The sequence below is a fragment of the Macrobrachium nipponense genome, chromosome 41 (assembly GCF_015104395.2).
Source record: "Macrobrachium nipponense isolate FS-2020 chromosome 41, ASM1510439v2, whole genome shotgun sequence".
NCBI classification, from domain to species: Eukaryota; Metazoa; Arthropoda; class Malacostraca; order Decapoda; family Palaemonidae; genus Macrobrachium; species Macrobrachium nipponense.
In genome coordinates, this window is record NC_061102.1 from 38,277,260 (window position 1) to 38,293,614 (window position 16,355).

Genomic DNA, 16,355 nt, shown 5'->3' on the forward strand with positions numbered 1-16,355 from the left:
CAGCTACATAAATATTAGAACCGGAACTTCAAAATATAACATGAAATTTAGAAGATATGAAAAATGAATGATTTAAATGTCAGGCTTTATCCAGATTCAGCCATACTGGAAAACCTCTATAAGAACGTGCTTTTGCGAGATCTTATTGACTAAAACGGTTTAACAAGAAAAAACTTTTTCGTTGTTTCTTGAGGTCAGTTCTAAGGTCCTACAGGAGGTAACAATATGAATGCGCCGTAAGAAGTTGGTTCCTAAACCAAAAGACCTTTTATTTGCATGCTGGTGTCGCTCTGTCATCTCAGTGAGATAGTGCTCCAACGTTTTAGTATGCGTAAGAACGACTTATGAGCTTTAGCAGAATAAAATACATTGTTCTAAAGGATCCACAATAATACAAAGTGTAAAAAGTCCGTGTATAATTTTGAAGACTTGTTAACTATCCTGGCCCATTAACGAGCTAACGGCCGTTGTCAACGATCTACAACGACTCTTGTTTTTTAAATTTACCTCTGTACTTGTTGTAACTTAGTGTTCATTTGGACTGAAGATGAACCCAGGGAAGGGTTCGAAAGCTTTCTGTAGTCTTCAAAATTATACACGGACTTTTTACACTTTGTATTATTGTGTACCCTTTAGAACATTATATATACTCTCGTGATAGAGAGTTTTTCCCTAATAAAATACATTAGTAATCTTCCCAAATTAACTCATGTTCCACGAAGTAATTGCTTTGTATTTTAAATCAATACGGAAGCTTCTGTTTCCAGATAATGAGTTTACGGTAGCTATACATTTTTTCCAATCTAATTCGACGTCATTATAAAGCCATTTGACTATTTTCAGCTTTTCGTAGCTTTGGTTTGAGAAAGATAAATTTCTACTTCAGTTTCATAACCTCCCTCAAATGCAAAAACCTTCATTCAGGAAATGAATCAACGTTTTTTTTTTTTTTTTTTTTATCATTCTACGAATCAAGTCGTTATCGTATGCTTACGAAGTGTGCCATCACAGATCACAGACCCTTTAACTATGGGCGATGTCATAAAGTCATTGTCAAGGCTCAGTACCACACGTATTCGGTGGACGAACACGTTTTCATGCGATTAAATCACGAAACATTCTTTATGTCAGATTTACCAAAGCACACATTTTGAGAAATGAAACTGGACGAGTGGTTTTCGCGCTCGGCTGCCAATCCGGTGGTCCCGAAGTTCGACTCCCGGCTCGACCAACGCGGAATCAGAGAAATTCATTTCTCTATATAGTGTGGTTCGGATCCCACAATAAGCTGTAGGTCCTGTTGCTAGGTGACAAATTGGTTCCTAGCCACGTAAAAATATCTAATCCTTCGGGCCAGCCCTAGGAAAGCTGTGAATCAGCTCAGTGGTCTGGTAAAACTAAGATATACTTAGTTCTTCATTGTTTATTCCACAGCTAGCCTACAGGTACTGCACTTCGTTCCTTCCCTTTAAAACTATTGTGTACAGAAAAGTGAGGCAACCTGCGTGCGTGATGGAAAGCTGGTTCTGGGTCCCATTTATTGAATGGACAATTATCATCACAGCCAGCAGGCAAATCGATGACAAATTTCCATTTATAATGTATTCAAGCGTTTGACTGCCCGTTATCTTTGAAGCTTTATATTCTCACAAAGACCGAAAAAGAATTATAATTGCATTGTTTACGTGTTAAAAGGAAATCCGCATTGCTGTTGTCCCTCTCTCGACTTTGATATTAATTGTTCCTTGTTGCATTATATGTGCATATGCATATATGTATACATATATACATGTATATATATATATATATATTATATATATATATATTATATATATTACTTAAAAATATAATATATATATATATAAAAAATGATAAGACAGCAAGTGTGTAACAACCTTTTAACAATACAAGCCGCGCACATACCATCGTCTTGCACGATCTTAGCATAACTATATTCTACCGACCTTCAGCAGCTCACGACAAGAACCACTACGACAAGCTTAAACGGATGAAGAAACAAAACAAATAAATGGGAATGCAGCTGGCGATCAAATGCCCTCTCTCTCTCTCTCTCTCTCTCTCTCTATCTCTCTCCTCTACTCTCTCTCTCTCGGTAGCGTTACAAATCTGAGAAGCTTCGTTTTGACGCATCCTTCCAGCTAAGGTTTTCCCTTAGCCAGGCTTCCCCAGGGTTCTGATTCTTCCCTAAACATTTGCAACGTAACGCAAAGATGTCTGAGCCGGAGAGGGAAGTTCCCAAGTCGTCAGGGTCTCTTCATCAGTATACCCGTCACGTGAAGGGGCCAGAGGGGGGGGGGGGGGGGTGGTGAGGGGATTGGGAAAGGCCCACTTATAAATACGGATGGTTTCAGGGACTGCGTCCTTCTCTAAGCTGCTGTGTATCGCACATTGTGCCTCATGCCTTACAGTGAAGGCGGAAAATTTTGCCTTGCACTCCGTTGCTTAATTTTTCCACAGGCGATACACACACACAATATATATATATATATATATATATATATATATATATATATATATATATATATATATATATATATATATATACATATATAGTATGTGTGTGTATATATACATACATACATTACAATTTAAACTCTTGATTGTTACTATCTCTCTGACCATTAAATAATTTTAATACAGTACAGCCACACTGGTCGTTCAGGTCACAAATCCCGCGAGAACCCACACACCTGCCTGCAAGCATCATTGCAAAGTGTTGTCCTAATATGATTAATCAGCGTCAGTGAGTATTGTGCAATTCAACGTGGCTGAAAGAATTCCTGCACTGCTCTCCTGATTAATAAATACTGACAACACGACTCACAAGTCAGTTTTAGGAAAGGTTTATCTATATCATAATCTCTCTCACTCAATAGATGGCAACCACTGTACAGGTGTTTGTGCCTTTCATTTACAAGTCCTTAACTTAACTTCGACAAATAATTTAACCAGCTCAGCTTGTTACTTTAATTCAGGTATTTATGTATAAAAATACATCCATATGCTATATATATATATATATATATATTATATATATATATATATATATACTTCGTATATTTATACACACACACACATATAATATAATATATATATATATAGTATATAATATATATATTATATATATATAGCATATGTATGTATTTTCATACATAAATATCTGAATTAAAGTAACAAGCTGAGCTGGTTAAATTGTTTATATAATGTATATATAGATATATTATATATATATATATATGTGTGTGTGTGTGTGTGTGTGTGTGTGTGTGTGTATTGGCATGAGTGTATGTTGCTCATTTGTGCGTGTATACGTTCCAGTTCCTCAGGGTTCGAAAATACAACTTTTCCAATATCAAACTAATAAGCTTTGCGTAGGCGACCTTGTAAATGCCCCGTCATTAAACTGTACTTAGGTATTAATTGGCAAATTTCAGCATTCCAATTTGGGGCATAATGTCCACGGCAAATATGTAGGCAGTACCATACTGGAACATTAAAGTTAAATACCGCCGTAATAATGGTCATATGTTAACATCGGTTCACCTCTTATTTTCACTGATTTATTAGAATATGTCGTAAACATTTTTCGTATTTCCCACTCCATTCGTAATTTGGCTCTAATCCCTACCAGCACTAATTCAATTCACTTCTGAAATCCTCTGAGATAACATAAATAGATCTCTAATTATTTGCATAACCTGTTTTGGGGTGAAACCTACTTCATCAATAACAAATTATCCATAATCTAATATGTAATTAAGTTTTTTAACATTACGGGTAGCCAATCACTTGTACTACGTGTTAAAGTCTAACAAATATTTTATTAAAGGATAAGCGCATGCACACACATGTAAACTACAAATGTAGTTTAATATACGATGCATTCTAGTTCGGGAATATCATCAGAGAGGAATTAGTCTAATTGGTAAACGATTCGGTCCATGGGAGGCTCGAACGCCGACGGTGCGTATCGACGACTTTCATTCGACGTTGCTGAACCTTAGGTTGTCAAGAGATGAGAAGGTGCTAAAGACTCTGCTGTGGGTGTACATATTCCCGTCAAGTGCAGGAATCTGTACGTAGTGTTGGCATCAACCACCATGGCAGCCGATTGGTGCGTTTGAAACAGGGTCGAAAGAGTACTACAGGGTTAGACCATGGTTAGACCAAGGTATATAGAAATCTTTATACCTTGGGTTAGACCGTCCCGGCATTATTGTCCATTTTGTGACGTCACTGGTAGGTGGGTATATAAGGGAACCAAGAAAAAGAAATGAAGGGTCACCGTGGAAATGCAGTGGGTCTACCCGAGTCTCCCAGGTACCGGATCGTTTATCAGTGACAATTCCCCTTTGATATTCCCAAAGCAGAGCGGATTGGAACGTAAACAAAATTTGTGGCATAATTTTTGGGAATAAATGTCACGGCGATGTAATAAAAATTCACACACACACACAAATATATATATATATATATATATATATATATATATATATATATATATATATATATATATATATATATATATATATGTATATTATATTATATATATATATATAATGTGTGTGTGTGTGTAGTAGTAGTATTATGATATATTATGATATATATACACATTCATGTGTATGTGGGTGGATGTGGAGCGGCCGGTTTTAAGTTTTTTGTACAGAACGCCCATCCACAACTTAGCAATTCAGTGAGAATATGACAGTTATTATTATCCCGACTAGAGGTTGAGCTGAGAAACACACGCATACACACACACACACACACGACATATATATATATATATATATAATATATATATATATATATATATATATATATATATATATATCTGTTATCATGACGTTCCAGCAAAGTTCATGGCTGACTATAGTCCACCTCTTAAAAGGTTTAGAATGTTTTCTTGAGTATCTGGTAAAAGAATTTTTGTCTTGGACGATTCATTGTTTTATTTGGAATATTTAGTAGACAAGGATATTAACGAAGCAAACAATATATAAGACAAGGGGCACCACAAACAACAATAAATGCGCTTGAACAATAATATAATGCTGGTTATGTTGAAAAACTTCTAAAAAAGGAAACTAAACTCCTGTTCGACAGTCCGTTTATTTTTCACCCTCTTAAAGCCATTGGTAGTTCGCTTATTAGTGTAAACTTGAATAAAAAAAAATAAACTTGATGCCTGTATTCATATGTAAAACAAAAGGCAATAACTGTAACAAGAGAAAAAATTCGCGGAGCAGATCATCAAACCAAGGCCAATTCACCATACACTCAGGAAGAAGCGGCTCACCGGGGTAAGGAACTTTCGTACTTATGAAGGATATTTGGTCACTGCATAAACCTGAGTGAAGCCATGCTTTTTTGTAAAAAGTAACTGCCCACAAAATGAAGATTCTGGAATATGCTATCAATTGCCAGATTGATAAAAATAAAAACCTTCAAGAGTGCGGCGGAATTTGATATCATGGACAAGTCAATTCTACGACATACTCACCCAAGTAATCAGACAGACACGTCCAGCTGCCTCTATCCAAATAATAAACACTAACATTTTATTAATCCAGAATGAGCCTGAATGTACCTTCAGACACGGGAAACCAAACCAGACCGTGAAACGCAAGGGTTCTTAAGCTAAAGGCAGAGCCGTGTATAGGCTAAAGGTACAATGTCATCACCAATCTTAATAACAATACGTGTTAAGCCTGAGATAACCCAGCAGCCACACAGCTGCACGGACACTCTATACTCTGTTTTTTTTCATCTGTCCATCTGCCTGTGGTGTTTTTGTATGGTAACACTGCGTCCCGGGCTTTAGATAGTTACGTTATGTGCAAGTTTTAGGTAAATAAAAGGATATCTGGGCGTACATTTGCAACTGAAAAGTGTTTTAATAATTTACTGTATGCGAATTACACCGTTAATATTCGAAATAGGATATTATTATAATCGTTGAATGTAAGCTGAATGTAACTATCTAAAGCCCGGGACGCAGTGTTGCCATACAAAAACACCACAGATGGATGGACAGATGAAAAAAAACAGAGTATAGTCAATTAAAGAATGGATAACTATGACCACATAAAATAGCAAAAATTTTCCTTTACCGCTCAAAATGCATCATAGACTTCCCATTTCCCTCCCCGACAAAAAGGCAAAAGTTTTACTTTAAACCATTATCGGATTTTGGACTTAAAATATAATTTTCCTGTTTTAATGCGTGTTTTGAAGATTTCCGACCTTCGTTTCATTATCAACCACACCTAACCTAACCTAGGATACCTGGTCCTCATCCTTGTGCATGATATTAGTTTAAAACATTCCATAAACTGACGTTAATTAGAATGGGAAATATCAGTGGGATTAATGTTACTGTATTTTATTGGTTTTGCTTTCCCAACCCTAAAACCCAGCTTTCCTCGTGTCATTATTGCTCAAAACATTTAAACAGGAAAATTATATTTTCAAGTCCAAAATGCAGTCATGGTTGAAAGTAGAATAATACCCCCAAAAAATACTGAAATTAAAACATTGTCGTCATGGCACTTACCTTTGTTTAACTTCTGAACAACGTTGATTTTGGATGACAGCCCATGTCCACGGGGCACTTTTTTTTTTCTTAACAATGGCTTTTCTCTGGCCTAGGGTCCATTTTTTCATTAATTGGGTACAATTGTTAAAATAATGCTTCGATAAAAACAATAGGCCTATATAAGAGTTATAATTCTTCATAGTACTGCTGATATAATGCCACCATTTATTATCCTCAGTATCACCGATTATTTTCACAAACTAGAACTTCTCCGGGCTTAGTTTGACTCCATATTTTGCCTCCCCAAAAATAAAAAATATTAACATGAAACACCGTAAAATAACAGTTTCAGTAACATGTACGCATGCAGTTTACCAATTATTCAACATATAATTAATATTTCGTTATGTTACAGCTTTTTTTCTTTAATGAAATTAAGTAATAACAGTTAGCGGAACCACACTCTACGCATCACCGCTAGACGGTAACTACTACTGACTGACTAGACAGTAAACAAAGTTTAACAAACGTTAATCGGTTAATGGTGACTTCTTCTTCCTCATAGCCAGGACATAAATCAGAGCAGTAATGTATAACGTCTTGTAATGAGTTGATAACGAAGTACATTTTCCAGCCCATTGACAGCAAGCATGACTTCAGCCAATCAGACAGAAATATAGATTCCGCCACTATTGACGCCTTATTTGAATTAATCAAACGGATTTTAGCGCCAATTGAATGGAAAGATAAAGCCATTAAATTCCTAAGCGCCATTTCTTTTATTTTAGCGTAGGAGATTGTTTGTGGAAAGTGTCGAAAGGCAAGTCAAAAAGCCAGTCTCAATTAAATTCAAGAGTAAGTATATAGCTTGTGAGAGATGGTTAGCTTCCTGTGGATGGCAACAATATGATTCACAAATGAGCGGATGAATACTAAAAGTCATATGCTGGTGACACTGCTGTCCCAGGCTGTGCTAGCAGACGGGAGTCAAGTTGTATTCAGTGATTGCGAAAGTCTAGCTCCTTGATAACGTGACATGGACAGTTGTTCACGGTCCGCCCTTGCAATGAGTGGTGGCATAAGGCCAACTTAATCCAGAAGAGGACGATTTTTTCTAGCATCTTGTGATGGCCTGGCCTACAATGGATACGGATATTGAATGATCTTACGCTGTTACACGATCGAATCACTATCATAAACAGGTCCTTTTCCTTCAGAATTTTGTCGTGCTTGAATGTAACAAGGTAAGGTACTAATTTAATACCAGTCATTTTGCAAATCAGCTTGTTAATACTGCAGAAGAGTTACGTACGTCGTTAAGCTATGTGTGAGATGTCACGTTGAGGGCCAAGTAAGAAAAGTATCTCCGGCACAATGTCGATGTAAGGATAGCTTAGGTTAGGTAGGATAGGAACGCACCCATTTTGAAATATCTTTGATGTGCTGTCTCTGAAAATAATGTACGTAACTATTCTGCACCTATATTATATTTGTGTCAATTCAAATTTCATGTTTGCGAGACACATGCCAGCTTTCCCTGTTTGCAACGCTTGCTAGCCTACTTGCCATAGACCTAGTCTAGTTGAAAACTGTTGCGTTTCGCTTGCAACTCTTGGTAGCCTGTTTATTATAGCCTCATTTTTGTTTAAACCTGGTTGGTTTAGTTAACAACATTTGGTAGCATACAAGCTGTAGACCTAGTCTAGTTTAAAACTGGTAGGTTTCATTTGACATCATTAAAGGAGCATTTCGTTACTGGAATAAGTTACACTTGCAAACGGTAATCTTGTTTCTTTTTTTTTTCTTTTTTGTTAAACTTACTAATACAGTCCGTTGGACTTTGGAAACGTATCGGACAGCTGTATTCACATTGATTTTCTTGACGCAAGGGGGACGATCTCAAGCCGCAATGAATACTCTCGACTACATATTTCTCATCAACATTGCTATCTGCGTAAACTGGAAGAAAGGTGCAAACCCAATCCAGTACTAGTATATATATATATGATATATATATATATATATATATATATATATATATATATATATATATATATATATACACAAACACACACACACACACACACACATATATATATATATATATATATATATATATATATATATATATATATATATATATATATATAGAAAGAGAGCGTCAACTTTAAGGCCTTTTCCTTATAATGGGGGTCTAGAAATAATACAATCCAAAGGTTACTGGCACATTCCTACTTTAAATTAATGAAACCGTTTTTCAGACGACTTTCATAGATAAAAATTATCTTCACTAACAGTAGCTAATATGATAATCGCCTACCGGTCTTGTATGACAAGAATTAGAAATAAAATATGAGCTCATGGAATGACGCTATCTGTACTAATTATACAAAAGCGAGAGCCTGGAATTCATCCTCATGGGACTACTTCTATGTATATGAAATTACCTATGAATATAAAAAAAGGATTCATGATTTATGGAATAGGGTTTCGTGACGAGTCGCCTTGTGTGGAGATCAGCTTCGATTGCTTACGTAGTCGCTGATCTAAAGCTGGAGTTTCAATCTTTTTTTGGCTACTCGAGCATCAATGTTACCTACCTGTTGCCTCTCATTCCGAGACTCCTGCGGTGTGTTAGAAGTTTGTATGTGATGATTTTTAGGGGGAGGTGGCTCTCCACAAATAGCCACATACATAACGAGTTCCAGCCACTTGTTCGGGTGTATTATTCACAAACACCCAGCATATGTTTAAAACTGTACACTGGGAGTTACGGGTTCAATAATCTTACGATTAGTTTTAATTGTGCTATGTTGGATGTTTGTTCCGTGACCACTTTTTTTCAGTTCAGGTGGCTTTTCCACTTAGGGCAATTGTTTCTATGGCCTTCTTTGCAAACATAAAACAAAATTCCTTTTGATTTCATTTTTTTCTGTTACCTTCTAGCCTTTGAAGAACTTGGTCGCGCGGCGTTACGTTTAACTTTACTACTGCCCTTCCAATTCGTGTACTGGTGGTATATTCCATTTCTTCTGGGCTTTTAATAAAGCCCTACCTTTCTTAATGGTTTTTTACAACCTCCTGGCACGAGGAAAAATCTGGGTCGCTCTTTTGAGTACAGATTCAGCACCAATCCAGTGCTTGGAAACTGCCATCTTAGCGCCAACTATTTGAATGATACTCGAAATCTGGGTTGAGTAATGTTCACCAACACCCCATAAATTCCTTAAATCATTTTCCATCGTATTCAGTCCACCTTTTATTTGTTTGCCGACGGAATTTTATCATCATAGTGTCTTGTCTTAACCATAAAAAACAATGTTTGCATTAATTGTGTGTAATGTCTCTATAAGTGGCCTTTACTAAAGTCCGCTAAATTCATTAGACCCTGATGTAAATTTTAGTGTTGGAACTTTGCTGAGCCCTGTCTTCATTACTCTTCGAATCACTCCATCTTTCTCATTTTGACTGATACGTGATGTGTTAGGGTCTCATCTCATTCACTGCGCTTTGTTGAATGTCCTTTTGATCGCCTCTCCCTTCGCGTTCAGCTTTGTGAGGATTTCATTTTGTCTTGTCAGTTTGTCCATGACTGCATTTGGCTTAACGGCTCCCTCTCCCTTCGCTGACGGTCTCTGCCTCGTTTCCACTATCGTTTTACAATATTCATTTGCACCATTTCCCTCAGTGTTCAGGATCATTCATTCGCTATCTTCTCTATTTCAGCGCCGGGAATTATTCAAGGGCGTTTAGATAGAGGTCACACGCGTCATCAACGCGGATTTTCTAGCATTCCCTGACACGCCGATACGCTTAAGTTTCCGTCTATTTGGAAAATGGTCAGAAACGTTACGTTCACTTTGCTTTTTTTTTTTTTTTTTTTTTTTTTTTTTTTTTTTTTTTTTTTTTTTTTTTTTTTTTTTTTTCAGTGCTGGAATGGTCATGAACTAAAGTTAATCAGTGATCTGATGAATGGCCATTGTCCTTGGTAAATAGAATTCGAATGAAAATCTTAAATAGTTTAAGATCTTGATTAACGTTGAGACTTTTTTTTCCTGCTGTATGCTTTTAGGTAATGGCGCTGGATCGTGGCATTTTGCAATGAGTAAAATTTGAAAATATGGTGAAAGTACGATTACAAGTGTACGCCATTATTTATATGACATTTGAGGGTACCTACGCATTTCTCTGTCACATTCTCTCATATTACTGTGGGGTCATACTATCTACATACTGACGTAATCGCCACCTAAGCTGTAGCCCTTTAACCTTTACCTCAAGACGTTTGGTTATATGTGGGCTGTTTATATTCAGTTCTCTTATTTTTCTACCATTATTTAGTTTCATAACAATTACACTGGTCATATTTTATTCTTTCGTCATTTCTACGCATGAATTTCTTTGTTTATAGAAGGAAGAAAACATTGTTTTGAAAAAGTGTAATTAGTGACCTCATTTGTTGTTCAATCAGCCTCCACATCTCGGTTTCGTCATCCATGATGAGCTTATAATTATGTCCTGTTATTAGCTCTGATAACGCCTCTCATCACTCCTGTTGTTTGCGACTTGGTGACGTTTTACTCATTACCAAAAATATCACGATAGTGGTAACGGAACAGACCGAAGCATATATCTCTGCTGTATTCAGAACCTGGTACAGAGGTCAGGAAGTTACCCTTTTTGGGATATCGGTTACTTTGGCACTTTTCGTAATAGGAAATCTACAATTATAAGAGACACAGCTGACGAGGAATAGAAAGTGGTTAGTGGGGTTTTCTCACTTCAGATTTAATACTAAAGCAGAGGAGACGGAAAAGCTAATTTTGGTTGGTGGCTTGATCAATATCTGAGAAGGGAAGTGTTTTAGGTACAGCCAAGTGTCTTACTGTTTTGACCTCTCTCTCTCTCTCTCTCTCTCTCTCTCTCTCTCTCTCTCTCTCTCTCTCTCTCTCTCTTGTGTATGTATATATGTATATATATATATATGTGTGTGTGTGTGTGCGAATACCACAGGAAAATGACAGGCTTTCTCCTGTCATTTCCTGTGGTATTCGCTTATATAATGAAGTCACATTCATGTAATGTGATTTTTTAAGCATATATATACACATACCGTTATTTAAATAGGAAGAATACTTGACCCTTGTTACCTTTAGCTTCCCTTTTATTGTGAATTACTTGCGACCTTTTGTTGTGATCAAACGATAGGTAGATATTTCGATTTATTGTCTACCCGCTCTCTCATAAAAAAAAAAAAAATCTGACTAGATTATTGATATAGCTCTCACTTGCCCGTGAGAGCCACTCATTACAAATTATTATAATGTGGATTTACATAGCTTTATTTTCTCGCGCCGCGGGACCCTTTCTGGGAATAAATTACCAGATCGTAATTGCTCTCACCATCGCCTGAGGACATTGCGCTGCACGTGTCTGTTATATAGGTTGTTTTTGTCGCTTTAGGTATGAGATCAAGTTTGCCTCATGCAGCTGTTTTTAAGCAGTCCGGATTAAAACGCATCATTTTAACATCACCTTATGAGACGCAACGTATCCTGGAGATTCTCGGTGTGGAAGAAAAGCCTATCTATTGCTTTTGATGTTTGCAAGGTATTCGAGCTGCACGGTCTCTTACCCACGGCCACTGAAATAACTATACTCTGTTTTTTTTTCATCTGTCCACCCGCCTGTGGTGTATGCGTATGGTAGCACTGCGTCCCGGGCTTTAGATAGTTACGCTATGTGTAAGTTCTAGGTAAATAAAAGGATAGCTGGGCGTACATTTGCAACTGAAAAGTGTTTTAATAATTTACTGCATGCTAATTACACCGGTAATATTCGAAATAGGATGTTATTATTATTGTTGAATGTAAGGTGAATGTAACTATCTAAAGCCCAGGACGCAGTGTTACCATACGCAAACACCACAAGCGGGTGGACCGATGGAAAAAAAACCTAGTAGAGAATCGGTGTACCCGAGCAGTTAACCAAGGTTGAATTTCTTTACCTTGATCATAACTTTTTTATGGAAAGACTTCCCGACTCCCGGGGGCTAAAACTGTGGATTTTGGAGGAAATTCAGCTTCCGCCTTGACAGATAGTTAGAATTTCCTTATATCGTGTCATCGTAGCAACTGAATATGTACACAGAACGTGAATACAAATTTTGTTATGAACATAACCACCCGTTACATATATAGTTTTGAAGGTTAGGTCCGTTACTGATTAAGATTCCCACAAAATTGTCTTTATATAGTATTTTAAGAAAAATATAACGAAGAACTGTTACTCTAGATGGGTTAACCTGAAATGCAAAAGCTAAAAACCATTGACTGTGAAAAATAACGTCACTTGAAATTATCTTTCTCTGTCGTTGCAACAAACTAATCGCATAATCGGAAGAATTAGGAATTTGAATATTCGGTTTAAATTTTGGGTTAAATATTTGCATATTCGGGTTAAATATTTAAATATCCGGGTTAAATGTTTAACTATTTTGGTTAAATATTTAAATATTTGGGCTAAATATTTAACTAATTGGCTTAAATATTTAACTATTTTGGTTAAATATTGAACTATTTCGCTTAAATATTTACAATTTTGGGTTAAATATTTAAATATTCGAGTTAGATATTTAAATATTCGGATTAAATATTAAGATATCTGTTTTAAATATTTTAGGACATAATAAAGCATATGCTGTCTTGTCAGACAGCGCGCCTTCTTTGTAATATATAATATATATATATACGTATATACATATATATATAATATATATAATACGCGAATACCAGAGGAAAATGAAGTCACGTGCATCTACTGTGATTTTATAAATATATATATATATATATATATATATATATATATATATATATATATATATATATATATATATATATATATATATATATAAAGACAAATTCCACTAAGAAAAGAGAAACGACGGAGTACTGCAAGGCCTTTCGACTTCTTGTCCTTTACATAGTGTCTGCTAAGTGAAGGACAAAAAATTCGAAAGGCCTTGCAGTACTACGTCATTTCTCTCTCCTTCCAAGTATTTGTCTTTATACATATATATATATATTATATATATTATATATATTATATATATATATATATATATATATATTCATCACGTTCCATGTGTTCATGTATGTGTGTATATATATATATGTGTGATTGTAAAACGGGTAGTTAAAGATCCAGGTATGTAGTGTAGCAAAATTAACATCACTCTGTTTCTTAGAGTTTATTCAACCCCCATCCCACCCCTCCGAATATTTGTCCGTGCTAGAGACAATCCGGACTTAATGGCAGTGCGTGTTTTTTTGTGTGCATACTCATTTCATTTTGCAGACACACTAAGAAATATCGCAGTGAACTGAATGCACCCTCAACAAACAAATCAGATTCGAGAATTTCGCTCAACCGTATGTGGGGCATCTTTCTATTTCACAAAACGATTCTCCCAAATCGCTGCCCCTCCACTTTGTGAAACGGATATGAAAGCTATGAACTCTGGTGGCCGCTAATGTGAACGTGTTATGCTTTTGAATGGACTCTGCGGTGAGATAAGCCTACTTCATTCCATTATCCCTCGGCTGAACCAATATCCATTGTAAAAGGTCAACAGAATTGCATTTTGGGCCAGTTGCTGTTGTTAGAAGGAGAGGGAATTGTCGGTTTTCGGAATATTACTTTTTTCGAGATTTTTTCTCCATGAGAACGAAATACCATTGCTTTGTCGTTATGACTGAGATTTGATTGGTCATACTATATTGGAACCTTGTGTTTGAAATTGACTTCAGTGCAGTCCTTTTTTTTATGGGTAGCCATTTGGAAAAGCATAAAAAGGGCTGAGAAGGGTGTTCCTCGTTGAGTTAAAGATGCAGTAATTTTAGGATAGCATGTTAAACAGTACAGAACAATTATTTATAACAAAATGTGGCGTATTTATTTTAATTTTCGTTGCGAAACAATGCGCTGTTTGACCATAGATTTCAGTATGCGCCCCAAGTAGGCTGGAGGTTGGGTCACGCCTTGTCTCCTCCGCGGAGCCATAATTGAAGCCGATTTTCATTTATTATTATTATGGGTGCTATTATTACAGGAGAAACAAATCCACAGTTATGCATGGGTACACATATTTAGAAATAAATCTCTACAGAGAGCTATTGGGAATGTGTTGGATTCCCCTTTTCCATCTGATTGAAAACGGGAATCGAACAGATTCCCGAAAAAGCCCCGTAGAGATTTGCACCCATACCTAACTGGGGATATGTTTCTCCATTTAAGACTCATGCTATTATTATTAGTATTATTATTAAACAAACGGAACCGAGATAGTTTAGAGACAGCCCAAAGCCTGTTCATTTCCTTTGAGATGAAGAATGGTTTCGTTTGAGTTCTAATAGAAGAATAAAGACCTGTAACGGAAATTGACAGAGATCCCGTCATCATGAAGTTGGAGAGATTAATGGGCGGTTTACACGATCAAACGGTTCGTCAAACCGGGTTGTCGAACCTGCTTGTCAAACGGTTCGAAGAGGTGTCAGACAGTCACACCAATTGTACATTAAACCTCATTGTGACTCTCGTTGTAGCAAAGTTACCATCGCCTCCCTTATGCCTATCGACCAGGACGATTTGATTGCCATTGGCCTAGCGGTGGCACTAAGAAGGAAAAAAAGACGATCAAAGTGGACGAAGGACTGGTTGCTAAAAAGAGATCAACTTTCACACCAACTAGCTTGTTGATTTGAAATTAGAGCCAGATGACTGGCGTAATTATTTGCGGATGGATGAAGAAACATACATTGATCTACTGACGCGTGTCACCCCTTTCATTACGTATGAAGATACATCTATGAGAGAAGCCATAACTCCACATGAAAGACTGAGTGTCACTTTACGTTGTTTAGCAACAGGCAGGTCTCTTAATGATCTGAAATTTTCAGCTATCATTTCCACCAGCTCTTTATCATCAATCACACCAGAAACGTGTGATGCTCTCTACAAGGTTCTTCAAAAGGACTATCAAGTTCTTTTAATATGTCCTGAAGAGCTGATATCCCCTTGCTTCTGGCTATTTTATTAGAATATTCCTTTGATTTTACTTTCCATAAGGCTGGATGATCTCTGCAAGTATGTATGAATTGCAGTAACACCTCCCTCTCGTTCCTCTTCCCATTGTTGTCCTCCATATTTCCGTCCTAAGTTGATGTGGTGACTCCTTGGTTCGAAGCACAACTGAAGTTTGATGTTCGACGCGCGCTCTCACATTCAAACGGTTTGTAGACAATGAAGCCCCGTCCACGAAAGTCAGACCCGAACAGACTTCCTTCGAACCGTTTGACAAACATGTTCGACAACCAAATACCCCGTTCACACGTTCGAACACGTTTGTCGAACCGAGTTCGACGAACCGTTTGACCGTGTAAACCCCCCTTAAGAAAATTTTGGAACGTTGAAACCTCGGAACAATATTTTGGCCAAATTCGGTTGCGTTTAAAAGCGTAATTGAGATGCATTGCTTGCAAAACCACAATGAAAGCCAAACTGGCAGGTATTCCTGTGTGCGGCCACGTGATTTAATTATTTTAATTCATCCTAGACAACATTTTGTTTAGTTCTTTCATGATTTTGGAAGCATTATGGGCGGAGAAAAGTTGAAGGGTTAAAGTACAGTTTAAGTTTTCGGTCGCTGTGACAACTGAGGTCGGAGTGTCATGCAAAAGGCATTGCTAACAATTTCAGATTTGCAAGAAGACTTGTGGTTATGATACAAAACTTCAGA

General features: G+C 36.7%; 1 protein-coding gene across 6 annotated transcripts in view; it reads left to right on the forward strand.

The window, feature by feature from the left end:
* LOC135212701 (histone H3.v1-like) overlaps positions 1 to 16,355 on the forward strand; it is a 72,484-nt gene that overhangs the window by 23,656 nt on the left and 32,473 nt on the right. The window contains exon 1 of one of the 6 annotated variants that reach the window (XM_064246392.1): positions 7,545 to 7,803. The exons of the other annotated variants lie outside the window; for them this stretch is intronic. The gene's annotated coding sequence lies outside the window, so the exon portion shown is untranslated. Of the gene's footprint in view, positions 1 to 7,544; positions 7,804 to 16,355 lie in introns of those variants that run through there. 6 annotated transcript variants of the gene reach the window in all.